General features: G+C 35.8%; 1 pseudogene; it reads right to left on the reverse strand.

The window, feature by feature from the left end:
* Positions 1-2,250: 2,250 nt before the first annotated feature.
* Positions 2,251-13,534, reverse strand: LOC146401761 (olfactory receptor 4K13-like; annotated as a pseudogene).
* Positions 13,535-13,917: the final 383 nt, after the last annotated feature.

Raw genomic sequence — 13,917 nt, forward strand, 5'->3', positions numbered from 1 at the left:
AGAAGTCTGTAATCTTTGATCAAAAGATGTGTCATATAATGTGTGTGTGTATTATTAAATACTACTCAGCCATAAAAAAAGAATAAAATATTCCATTTATAACAACGTGAATGGACCTGGAGGGTATTAGGGTCTTATTCTTAGTGAGTAAGTCAGACAGAGAAACTCAAGTAGTATATGTTTTCACTTAGATGCAGAATATGAAAAAGTAAAATAAATTTTAAAAAAATAACAAAATAGAGAAAGACTCACAAGTTCAGAGAATGAACTAGTGGTGATCAGAAGGGTGTAGGGTGGAGAGAAGGGCAAGATAGGGGATTATACAACCTACTAGGTATAAGTAAATAAGTTTTAAGGATGTAATATTCACCCCAGGGTATATAGTCACTATTTTATAACAGTGATCTTATTAATTCAGTAGGGAGTGCAGGAAAAATAACAGTTTTAGAAAGATAGGTGATTATTTAGTTTTTATATCTTGGATTTGAGATGCCTTTCAGATACCTAGAGAAGGTACAGTAAGAAGTCTAAAATAAAACTTTGCAGCTCAAATATGAGGAGCTGAAAGGAGAAAACAGTGTTTCCAAGAGTTTACTAAGTGTAGACAGCAACTACCTGTCCAAAGAGACTAGATAAGCAAAGAAGTGACTTTACCCCAAACCCATAAATGCTTCTGGGACAGTGCTATTGTTGCTGCTGTTGGAACCTCTATCCTACTGCTGGGTGAGAATTTAAGAGTGGGCTCCTGCAAATATTTCTGGACTCTGCAGTTGCTTGATATTGCTGCTGTCAGAGCACCAAGCAGAGACACATAGGCTTCTCCCTTTTTCTTGTCTTTTTCAATATCATATTAATGTCTTCCGCTGATAGACCCAGATAGAGATAAGTTTGCAAGAGAATTTACCAAATGTTATTTTCAGGCTTGCAGTTCTCTACTATAGAGAGGAGACTATAGAAGAGCTCATGTGGGGCTGAAAGTCAACAGACATTCAAACCATCCTTTTGTTTGGTGGCTCAGCACCTATTACATAGCATTCGACCTTTATTTAAACTTCCACAGAATGACAATTGTTTCAGCCTAAAGATTCATTATCCTGTATACATATATGGAAATGGAAATGGAAAAATTCCCATAGGTTATCCCTCTCAGTGTGGTACTGGTATTTTTTCTAATTTAGTCATAATCCCACATGAATATTCCATAACCCAGAGGCTAAATAGTAAATTAACATCTTGATAAAGAAAAAAAATTAATTTGAAATTTGTTAACAAATACTAGGCATACATGATTACCATAAACACTTTATGAAAAAGACATTCTTCATTTCTATAATCATTATTCTACTAATGGTAAACTATTGGAATATTTATTTATGGCTGCCTTCTTTTACTATCAATTACATTCTTCTTTTGTCTTCATCCAAGACCTCTGTTGACGGTGATTCTTTACTTGGTGGAGTAAATCAAATTTTAATTTTTACTAGGCTATGTAAATTTTTACACTTTTACAACTTGATATGCAAATACTGTGAGGCATCATAGAGAATCACTTGGACTTCAGACATGATCGTTCCAACCCTGTTGTGTAACAGCAGTCCTAGTACACCTTGATGCCTGGGATCAATCTCCTTAGCTGCTCATAAACTCTTTTCTATTGAATCAGGGGCACAAGGAGATTGAAATGGCTGGTGAAATTTTACTTTCAGATCAATGGAAAATTGATTTATTCTTTTGTTGAAAAGATTTATTTCTTGAGAACTATGACATGTAAAGGAAGGGACAGGAAACAACAATTATGAATGCTAATAAAATTTAGATTCAACATTTTTAATTAGACATCGGATCTAAGTCTAGTATTTAAATTTCTGTGACAAGTTTGTTAAATTTCATACTGCTCAATTTTCTGTGGATAATATATAAATAATATTCTCCATTTTCATTGTTGTGAAGTTAAGAGAAAATGCATGTGAAGTGCTTCAGAGGTGGTTAGAACTCAATAGCAGTATCTTATAATCTAATTGAGTTTCTAGAAAAACTTAAAATTACAACATAAATGAATGATGATGTATTGGAATGGTTTGCACTTAGATGCACAGTTAGGAATGTTTCATTGTATATAGGCTTGGTAGGGAAAGATTATTATTTCCCAAAAATGTGACTTATGTTTGGTATAAAATCTCATACCTGTGTCTTTGGATGATTACAATAATGGCAACAATGATGATGCCTTTGATGATAGAAGTATTTTAGTTAAAAGGTTGATCTGCAACTCATGTGCCCGGTCTTTATTTTTATTATTGCTTTCTTCATATCTTTATTCCTAAATGAGTAGATGATTGGATTTAAAAGAGGAGTAAAAATTGTATAAAACACAGAAAGGATCTAATCTATAGAGACACGGCTGAATGGCCATATGTAGACAAAGATGCAAGGTCCAAAAAATAGTACCACCACAGTAATGTGAGCTGAAGGAGTAGACATCGCTTTGGAATACCCACTGGAGGAATGATGCTGGACAGTAATCAGGATGATGCTATAGGAGATGAACAGAAAGATGAAATAGAACAGAGAGTAGTCCACTAAATGTAGTGACTAATAGTTCCAAAGTGTAAGTGTCAGTGCAGGCCAGTTGGATCACCAGAGGCAGATCACAAAAAAAAAAAAAAAAAAAAAAAAAAAAACTATCCACGACATTGGGGCCACAGAACGGTAAAGTCACTGTGAAAACCATTTGGCTAATAGTGTGCACAAAACCAGTAGTCCAGGAGAAAAGTGCAAGTCTGAGGCAAACACGATGGTTCATAATATTTTTGTAATTGAGGGGTTTGCATGTGGCAGTTAATCTATCAATTGCCATGGCTATGAGCAACATCATCTCACTTCCACCAAAGAGGTGAAGGAAAAACATCTGGGCCATGCAGCCTTCATAGGAAATGGCCTTATTTTCACTCATTAAGTCACTGATCATTTTAGGAGTTGCAAGAGGCCAGGGCCATGTCAACGAAGGAGAGGTTGGCCAGAAGGAAGTACATTGGAGAATTTAATTGAGGGTCCAGTTTCACTACCAAGATAATAATGAGGTAACCTAATAAAATAGCTATGTAGATAATAGAAAAGAAGGAGAAAAAGAAAATCTGTAACTCATGAAGCTCCGTGAGTCCCAGCAAAATAAACTCAGACACTATGGAGGGATTTTGCTTTTCTATTTGTTTGGCTGTTGATATATGCTACCTAAAACAAAATAGATTAAAGTCTGTTATTTAAAGTTGAGAGATAAAATACACATTCATTTAACTTTGCTTTCTAAAATCCACTGAAATGTGCAAAATAATCAAAAATATTAAACAACACAGAATCCAAATTTTTTGTAGAATGACAGACATGATTTTCTTAGAAGAGATCATGAGGAATACCTGTCATAAACCAAGGTGTTTGAAGAAGATTGAAGCTGTCAATATGTAACTCATATCTGGACTCATCTTAAGAAAAGTGATTATCTCAGTTGGTGATAGAGTAAGGGATTTCCTTGCCACCTTTTTAGAATTTGAGAAATAGATTTATGGGTTCTCCATAGGCAAAAAAGGGGACCTTTCCACCTTGAAATCTATTTCTCCCTGCATAATAATAGTAAGGGTCATGTAAATGAAAGCATGTCACATCGTTTTCTAATTAGAAGCAGAACCAAGAAAAAGGAAATTGAATAGATGGAATATAGGGCACTGACAATCTAGGAGCCAGTTCTGAAGTTACTACTGAAAGTCAGAGGAACAGAGACAAGGAACATTATGAGTCTTTGAGACACATATCTATGGCTGGCCAAATTGAGAAGACTCCTCACCTTACTTTTTTCCTGATGTGGAAGAAGTTTCCAACAATTTGAGTCTCCTCCCATGGGCTCTGATTTCTTCTGGACCTATGGATTTAGTAGATTGGGAGGCACATGCTCAGAGACAGCCTAAGTGGATGCTTGCTGCTGGCTTATAGGTCCTGAATAAACAAACGGGGATCTACAGGGAACATTCCATGTTGTTCTAGATGTGTAAAGCAGACTTCTGCAGAATGAATTTACAAATGAAAAATGCTAGCCAGAAATTTTGAAACAGGATAACAAGGAAGATGTAGCTGATACTTAAAAAGAGATAGTAACACAATACATTGTTTTGAAGTGAGACAAAAAAAAAAAAAAAGAGAAAATACAGAAGACTATATCTGACTGAAGACTTAATAAAAATAAATGTAACGTAGTTTAAAAATATTTTGAAATGTTTTAAGATTTCAGAGAAGTACAAAAATAATATAATAAAGGTCTTCACATTTCTGTGATAAGTACTTGTATTCTTGTCATTTTGCTCCATAATATTTAAAGAAAATAAAATTCCTGATAGAAGTAAAGTTCACTTATATATTGTTAATTTGTATGTGACTTTTAAAAATAAGTGATATCCAGTCATAACAATTTTCTATGAGCAGAAATTTTGTTTTTACTGATGAATTGCTATTTTTTAATCATTTATTTATATACACATATTTTTCTACTATACAGTATGGTGACCCAGTTACACTTACATGTATACATTCTTTTTTCTCACATTACATGTTCCATCATAAGTGACTAGACAGGGTTCCCAGTGCTACACAGTAGGATCCCATTGCTAATCCATCCCGAAGGCAACCTTCAGCATTTATTTACCTCAAGCTCCCAGTCCCCCCCACTCCCTCCTTTTCCCCCTTGACAACCACAAATCTATTCTTCAAGTCCATGATTTTCTTTTCTGTGGAAAGTTTCCTTTGTGCCGTATGTTATATTCCAGATGTAAGTGAATTGCTATTTTAGAAATGGTTCAATATACATGTACATATCCATCTACATATGACTTTTTCAAGACTATACTACTAGAAGTAGAATCACTAGTCATTTTCAAATAATTAAATAATGCAAAATTCTCAATAAGAGGTTATATAAATTTATACTACTGCTTCCTCACAAATTTTATTTTTTTAGCTTATTCTAACAGAATATATTGTATTGTAGGAATGCAAAAATGTTTCACTATTAGAGGATCACTTTATATAATTAATATTATTAAGTAGGTTTGCATATGTCATCATTTTAAAAGGACAACAAAATCAGCATCTAATAAATGAAGAGATCTTACATTCACAAATTGTAAATATGCCAATTATCTTTAAGTTCATGTATATATATTCCACATACTCCCAATCTGATTCCAAACAGGAGTTTTTTGAAAATTCACAAGTTGAATTTAAAATATAGTCTGAAATACAAAATACCAAAATGGGCCAAGGCAATTTTGAAGAACAAAGCTAGAAGATTTATATCAATTTACAAAGACTAATCATAAAGTCATAAAATAGCTTGATTAGGGCTCATGGATATGAAAAATAAACCAACAAAATATCAGAAATAATAGCAGTTTGATTAAGTCCCATGGTTTATTTTTGCTTTTATTTCTGTTCTTTGGGAGACTGACCTGAGAAAACATTTGTAAGATTAATGTCAGAGAATGTTTTACCTATACTCTCTTCCAGGAGTTTGATGGTGTCTTGTCTTATATTTAAGTCTTTCAGCCATTTTGAGTTTATTTTTGTGCATGGGGTGAGGGTGTGTTCTAGTTTCATTGATTTGCATGTAGCTGTCCTGTTGCCCAGCAATTCTGCTGAATAGACTTTCTTTTTCCCATTTTATGTTCTTTCCTCCTTTGTCAAAGATTAATTGACCATAGGTGTCAGGGTTTATCTCTGGGTACTCTCTTCTGTTCCATTGGTCTGTGTGTCTCTTTTGGTACCAGAACCACACTACTTGATGACTGTGTCTTTGTAATACTGCTTGAGGTTTGGGAGAGTTATGCCTCCTTCTTGGTTTTGTTTCTCAGGATTGCTTTGGCACTTCTGAGTCTTTTGTGGTTTCCATATAAATTTTTGGATTTTTTGCTCTAGTTCTGTGAAAAATGTCCTGGGTAATTTGTTAGGGATTACATTCAGTATGTAGATTGCTTGGGTAGTATGGCCATTTTTACAATATTAACTTTTCCAGCCCAGGAGCATGGAATATCTTTCCATTTATTTACATCTTCTTTAGTTTCCTTGATTGGTGCTTGATAGTTCTCAGCATATAGGTCCTTTGCCTCCTTGGTCAGGTGTATTCCCAGGTATTTGATTTTTTGGGGTGCAATTTTAAAAGGTATTTTATTTCTGTATTTCTATTTTAAAGTTTCATTATTAGTATACAGAAATGTGACTGATTTCTGAATGTTAATCTTTTTTTTTTTTTTTTGTCTTTTTTTTGCTATTTCTTGGGCCGCTTCCATGGCATATGGAGGTTCCCAGGCTAGGGGTCTAATCGGAGCTGTAGCTCCCGGCCTACGCCAGAGCCACAGCAACACAGGATCCGAGCCGCGTTTGCGACCTACACCACAGCTCACGGCAACGCCGGATCATTAACCCACTGAGCAAGGGCAGAGACCGAACCCGCAACCTCATGGTTGCTAGTCGGATTCGTTAACCACTGCGCCACGACGGGAACTCCTGAATATTAATCTTATATCCTGCTACTTTGCTGAATTTGTTGATCAGTTCAAGTAGTTTTTGGGTTGAGTCCTTAGGGTTTTCTATATATAGTATCATGTCATCTGCATACAGTGACAATCAAACTGAAAATCTTTTGCACAGCAAAGGAAACCAAAAAGAAAACAAAAAGACAACTTACAGAATGGGAGAAAATAGTTTCAAATGATCCAACTGACAAGGGCTTAATCTCTAAAATATACAAACAACTTATACAACTTAGAAGCAAAAAAGCCAACAACCCAATGGAAAGATGGGCAAAGGACTTCAATAGAAAATTCTCCAAGGAAGATATACAGATGGCCAACAAGCACTTGAAACAATGCTCAACATCCCTGATTAGTGGAGAAATGCAAATCAAAACTACCATGAGATACCACCTCACACCAGTCAGAATGGCCATCATTAATAAGTCCACAAATAACAAGTGCTGGAGGGGGTGTGGAGAAAAGGTAACCCTCCTGCACTGTTGTTGGCAATGTAAGCTGGTATAACCACTATGGAGAACAATATGGAGTTACCTTAGAAAATTATACATAGAACTACCATATGACCCAGAATTCCCACTCTTGGGCATATATCTGGACAAAACCTTCCTTAAAAAAGACACATGCACCCGCAAGTTCATTGCAGCTCTGTTCACAGTAGCTAACACACGGAAGCAACCCAAATGTCCATCAACAGACAATTGGATTAAGAAGATGTGGTATTTATACACAATGGAATACTACTCAGTCATAAAAAATAATGAAATAATGCCATTTGCAGCAATGTGGGTGTAACTCGAGACTCAAATATTGAGTGAAGTAAGTCAGAGAAAGACAAATACCATATGATATCACTTGTATCTGGCATCTTAATATACAACACAAAAGGACCTTTCCACAGAAAAGAAAATCATGGACTTGGAGAATAGACTTGTGGTTGCCTGGAGGGGAGGGGGAAGGAGTGGGATGGATTGGGATCTTGGGGTTAAGGGATGCAAACTATTGCTTTTGGAATGGATTAACAATGAGATCCTTCGGTGTAGCACTGAGAACTATGTCAAGTCACTTATGATGGAGCATGATAGTTGGAGAAAAAATTATGTATACATGTATATGTAACTGGGTCACCATGCTGTACAGTGGGGAAAAATATTGTGTTGGGGAAATAACAATAAAAAAAGAAATAATAGCAGCAAATAATGTAATAAAGCACTTTTGTGGAGAGACAAAAAGAGCTGCTCACCAGTGCGTCAGGAGGGCTGTTCAGTAATAAGTTAGCTGGTGCTGGTGTCTTTTCTTTGGGAAAGAAGCTCTTCCTGTTGTCAGAATTCCACAATATCAATAAATACTAGCAGTTGACTTTATCATGTTCTCCCAAAATGCCAGCTTCAATATTCATATTGCTTGGCTCCCAAGATTTGATATTTTAATTTTCTTTTCCAGCTTATTCTTAGTTTTGCTTGGTTATAAAGTAGACTAAATAGCAGGTGAGGTGATCTCCTAAAACACAGTACAAAGCTGCACACAGAAATATAACCTAGGTTCCCCATGAGATAATGAGAGAAGAAGGAACTTTGATAAATTTTTACTTAGAAGTTTTCCACTAAAGCATGCCTTTTTGACATGTGACTCTGCCTTGAAACATTGTGTTTGCCTTCACGCACTACTTATAGCACAACATCATACAGCCTTTCAGAGATGAGGACCCAGAGCAAGAAGAATGAGACAGCAAAATTCAACAGAAAGTATAGTCAAACCTTGAACAACAGGAGTTTGAACTGTAAATGTTCATTTATATGTGGAATTTTTTTTCAGTAGTAAAGACTATATAGTACTACAAAATTGGCTGGTTAAATCCAAGAATGTGGGATATAAAGGGCCAATTATAAGCTATACATGGATTTTCCATTAGTGTGGAAGGTCATTGCCCCTAAGCTGCAATGTTCAAAGGTCAACTGTATTGTCTAGATTTAGACACAAACACATATGTAAATGTGATATATGATACAGATAGATTTTTGGATCAGTAAGGAAAATAGTAAATGATAATGGGACAAATAATTAGCAGTCGTGGATGGGGAGATTGGATTTCCAACCTCACTTCTCATAAGAAAATAAATTTCAGAGACTTGTAAAAGATTTACATCTGTAAAAATAAAACTATGAAATCAGTAAAAGCAAACATAGGTCCATATATTTTAACATAATGTAACCCATAAAAACATTTTATGCATAATGTAAAAACCAGAATCATGAAGATAAAGACTAACAGATTTGACTTTATGAAAATAAAAGCAGTGAATAAATGAGATCCTGCTGTGGAGCACTAGGAACTATATCTAGTCACTTATGAATGATGGAGCATGATAATGTGAGAAAAAAGAATGTATATATGTATGTGTAACTGGGTCACCATGCTGTACAGTAGAAAAAAATTGTATTGAGGAAATAACTAAAAAAAGAAAAGAAAAAAAGAATAGAAGAAAAAAGAAATGAGAATATATTTTCAAACAAGTGAAACAAAGAGTAGTTATCTCTGATTGGTAAGAAAAGATTAAAGAAACAATGGAAAAGTGGGGAAAGCATATGGATTGGCAGATCATAGAGGTAGAACTGCAAATATCTTTAAACAAAAACAAATGTGCTCAACCTTACTGATACTTGTTTAAATGCAAATTAAAATAGCACAGTACATAATTTTATCTATTACATTAAAAAATCAGTTTTGGTCAGAGTGTGAGATGGCGTTTAAGAATTCTCAAATCCTACTTTTTGATATTGGCATTTTTTTTGGTGGGGGTGGAATTTGGCATTGCATTTTAGGGCTAAAAGTCTTGCAACAGTTTGAATGGAGAGCCTTCAATTCTGGGATTTATACCCTAAGTTTTCCCCAAAAAAAATTATCAGGAGTGCTCATGCGAAAATTGTCTTTAATAACCAAAAATTGGAAAACTCAATTAAAACCCCTTCATTAATGGAAAGATTTAAACATGGAAATCTAAATGTACTGATACGGAAAAATGTATGATTACATTTTTAAATGTAGTTAAATTTGAAATTATAACATTTCAATGAAAAATTATACACACATGTATATAAATTTCATACAAATCTCAGAGAACAATGAAAGCACTAAACTCTAATGAGTGCCTAACTCTGGTATATTTGCTTATAGAGCTCAATGCAGATTCTAATTTTATAAGTTCAAATTCTATATATTTAATAAAGATTCTATATATTTAATTAGATTCTAGTCCTGTATACATGCTCTTGAAAATGTAGTTGGCATTTAGCTACCAAAACCTTCAAATCAGAGAATCATTTATTTTACATACAGTCATAAAGAAATTTTAAAAAATAATCTGTAGATAACTTGAGACTCATGATAGTAACTATGTTCTATCATCTACTACCTAAAGCATTTGGAGTTACAGCAGCACTGAAAACTAAGGTTGATAATTATGGGTCTGGCAATCAATCAAAGATAACCAAAATTGGAAATATATTCCAAATCATATGTCAACTTTGAATAATGTGGCTTCCCCAAGAAAAGCAGGACAATGTCTCTTGTTCCCTTACCCACCCGTCCTTCCAAAGTGTCATCTGTGAATTACTAGGAAAATTCTTGAAATGAAGGAAAATAATGGAGATAAATCCATCTGATATTAAAATGTATTATAGACACAACTTAGAATAGATTTACAAGGAGATCCTGCTGAATAGCATTGAGAACTTTGTCTAGATACTCATGTTGCAACAGAACAAAGGGTGGGGGAAAAATGTAGTTGTAATGTATACATGTAAGGATAACCTGACCCCCTTGCTGTACAGTGGGAAAATAAAAAAATTATAAAAAAAAGTATTATAAAACTAGAATAATAAAATGATACTTTATCTTCATAAGAGTAGGCAGAATAATGAATAGATGTAAGAAACCTGAGAGTTCAGAAATAGTTATATATCAAAAAATATGCTGTTTAGGATAGATATGAACTTATTTCGGAATAAATAAGGCTGGCTAGCTACACGATCTTAAAAAAATAAATTAAGGTACTTTAAATATTTCAACAATAAAAATTTAAACAAAAGACTGAGGTAAATATACAAGCAAATATATATATATACTTATATTTTATAATATTTTGTCTGATCAAGGTAAATATATAGATAAATACAAATGCTTTGTTACATTATAACACTGAGTTAGGGTTATGTCCAAAGTGGAAAATGCCAAATTAAAGGTTAATAGATTTTATTCAGTGCAGATGAGTAAGCTTTCTATTATCTCAAAAACATAATAAAGATTTGTAAAATGCAATAGTTGAACAGAAGGAAAATAGTCACATATGTGTGTGTATATATATATATATGTATATATATATCCTTAAGATCAAATTTTTATGACTCAATAAGGATAATTAGAAGAGCCCTATATAAAATAAAACCAGGTGAAATACAAAATGCTTAAAATATAAAAATGATATTTAATCATATAGAAAAAGTTTAATTTCAATAAAATGTAGCTTCAGGCCATACAAATCAAAGTTTTATTGACTTACTTTGGATAGTAGAATTAGGCATCTGATTATATCTTTCTATATATCTTGATATATCACAAATATTCTGTAATCAATGTTTCACATTTGAAATTGGCATATTTAAAATATATATGTTATTGTATTCAAACATAAAAATATGTTTAATTGTTCTTTATACCTTTTGCTTGCTTTGGAAGTTGTGACTGAAAATCGCTGAGACTCTTCTAGGATTTTTTCACTTGCTCACATTTTTTTCAGTCTTGTTTTTGTATGCCCAAGTTCCAATAATGGAGAAACCCCTTTTATTTTGAAATTGTGTAAGACAACATGAAAAATGTCTCAATAAATTTGGGAAAACTTCTCATTTTATAAATGAAGTCCCTTAGCAATTAAAAGGCTATGCATTTTTAAGTCAAGCTAGATTATTCTGACTCTCTCATTAGTGAGAGAATCATTACCAACCAAACAATATATCCACATTTCCATGTGCAGACATGAATATAAAAACTGAGAGTCTATTTAAAATGTTGATAACATAGAGTTTTCAAAGGCCCAAAATAAGAATTTAGAAACATAAGAGATATGATTAATTGTATTATATTTCACTATATCATAGAAAATCTCTCTTAAATTTTCATGGTCATAAGCATCTCTTTCTTTGATTCTATCATCTGAATAAAGGTCAAGAGATAAGCACAAATTTAATTACAAATACTGCAAATAACTTATTCCTAAGGGTCACATCCCTCTGATACCTTTCTGTTTTCCTCTATAATTAGTTCCTTTTGGATTTGCAAGCTCTGCTGAAACTGCATTGTTCCAAAATAATTCACGATTAAAATGAAAAAGATTTGCTATTGTTTATATGGTCTCTTCCATGTCAAACAGCAGTTGACTGATTTCTTATTTCTCACATTTGACTGCCTCTGTTTATTACGTCAACAAATACCCTATACAACCATTTTGTCAAATTGTGTTAGGATTTCAGTAAAAAACCTAATCGGTAGTATCGAAAACTACCTTGTTATTGTTGTCTCTGAATTGACAACTTCACATACTTACTATTTCACACATTTGTAGCTTAGATATTCTTGAGAAAATAACATAACCACTAAAGGGTCGATGTGTTATTTACAAATCTGTTACAAACATTTTTGTATATTTCTTTGGCCTTTCTCTTATGTATATATCTTGCAATGGAATTACTGGATCATGGGGTGAGCGTGTCTTTTAGAAACTGCCAGGAGTTCCTGTGTGAGGATGTGGCTTTGATCCCTGGCCTTGCTCAGTGGGTCAGGGATCTGGCATTGTCATGAGCTGTGGTTTACGTCACTGAGATGGCTTGGATCCTGTGTTGCTCTGGCTGTGGTGTAGGGTGGCAGCTGTAGCTCCAGTTCAACCATAGCCTGCGAAACTCCATATGCTGCCAAATGTGGCCCTAAGCAGCAAAAAAAGAGGAAGGAGGCAAGATGACAGAACAGTAAAGAACACGCTCACCCTCTCCCACAAACACATCAAAAAAACACATCTACATGTAAAATGACTCACACAGGACATCAACTGAATGCTGGCAGAAGAACTTAAACCTCCAAAAAGGGCAAGAAACTATTGACATAACTGGGTAGAACAAAAAGAGAGAGAGAAAAGGAATCAGGATGGGACAAGCATTCCTGAGAGGGAGCTGTGAAGGAGAAAGGCAGCTTACATCCTGGGGAGCCACCTAACTGATGGAAAGATCAGCGGGGTCAGAGGGATCTCCAAGACACCAAGGGAAGTGCAGCAGCAGGTCTGAGAACCAAAAAGCAGAGTGAGAGAAGCACAGATCATCTGAACCGCTAGCACAGACACCACAACCTGAGAAGCTTGGGTGGGGGCTGGGTGCTAAGACTTAGACTCTGGAGGTCAGTCCCTGGAGCAGGCTGGGGTTGGCGGTGTGGAGACAACCTAAGAGTCAAGGGAGCAGTGCGTTGTGGGCAGGGGAAGCAGTACACTAAGGGCTGGGGAGTGGAAATCCATGGCAGGGGGAACATGGAAGAAGGTCCGGGAACACGGGAGAGATAAAGAGCCATTGCTGGGGAGGGGAGAGGAGAAGGGGCTGGCTACCGCCAGAGAAAACTCCATGTGCCCCAACGTGCAAGTGCTTGCCCCTGCAGGATCGCAGAGGGTGGAGCCTCCCCAGCACAGCACCCTGCCCTGTGGGAAGTGGAGAAGCCACCCTACAGGCCGAGTCCTGAGTCTGGACCAGAGAGAGGCTGCTTAACACGTTGCAGCGCTCCCGGCCCCACCCCAACCTGACCTGGGGAAAGCTCTGAGCCACTCCGCATCAATCTGGGCCAGCTCGTCCCACCCTGCAGGAAGCCATGCACTGCTCTGCAGCACTCCAGCCCAGCCCTGACCCGTAGGAAGCCATGCACTGATCCGCATCACTCCAGGTTCCCTCACCCTGCAGGAAGCCATGCTACCCACCCTAGATTGTGCCTCTCAGGTGCAGCTTCTCACCACCAGAAGTCACTTGCTAGCCTACCATAGACCTGGTGTCTCCAGCAGTGGGAAGTCTATGGTGGACCAGACCTGCAGGTGGTAGGAGCAAACCACTGCAATTATCCCTGACCCCAGAAGTGAGCCTGGCCTACCACAGCTAGGAATATCTTAACAAAAATCACTTGCTGCCCCAACCACTTCAGAAGGCATCACAGACAAGGACACTACAATGGAACACCACCTGATGTTGCTCTCGCTCCCCCAGGAACACACATGCACTGCAGCTACCACTGCCAAACATTCTGGAAGGGACCTAGATGCTTGAT

This window comes from Sus scrofa, chromosome 7 (genome assembly GCF_054392235.1).
Source record: "Sus scrofa isolate SSC_HxYL_T2T_F1_AM1 chromosome 7, Sscrofa_HxYL_maternal_Yorkshire_Landrace_v2.0, whole genome shotgun sequence".
NCBI classification, from domain to species: domain Eukaryota; kingdom Metazoa; phylum Chordata; class Mammalia; order Artiodactyla; family Suidae; genus Sus; species Sus scrofa.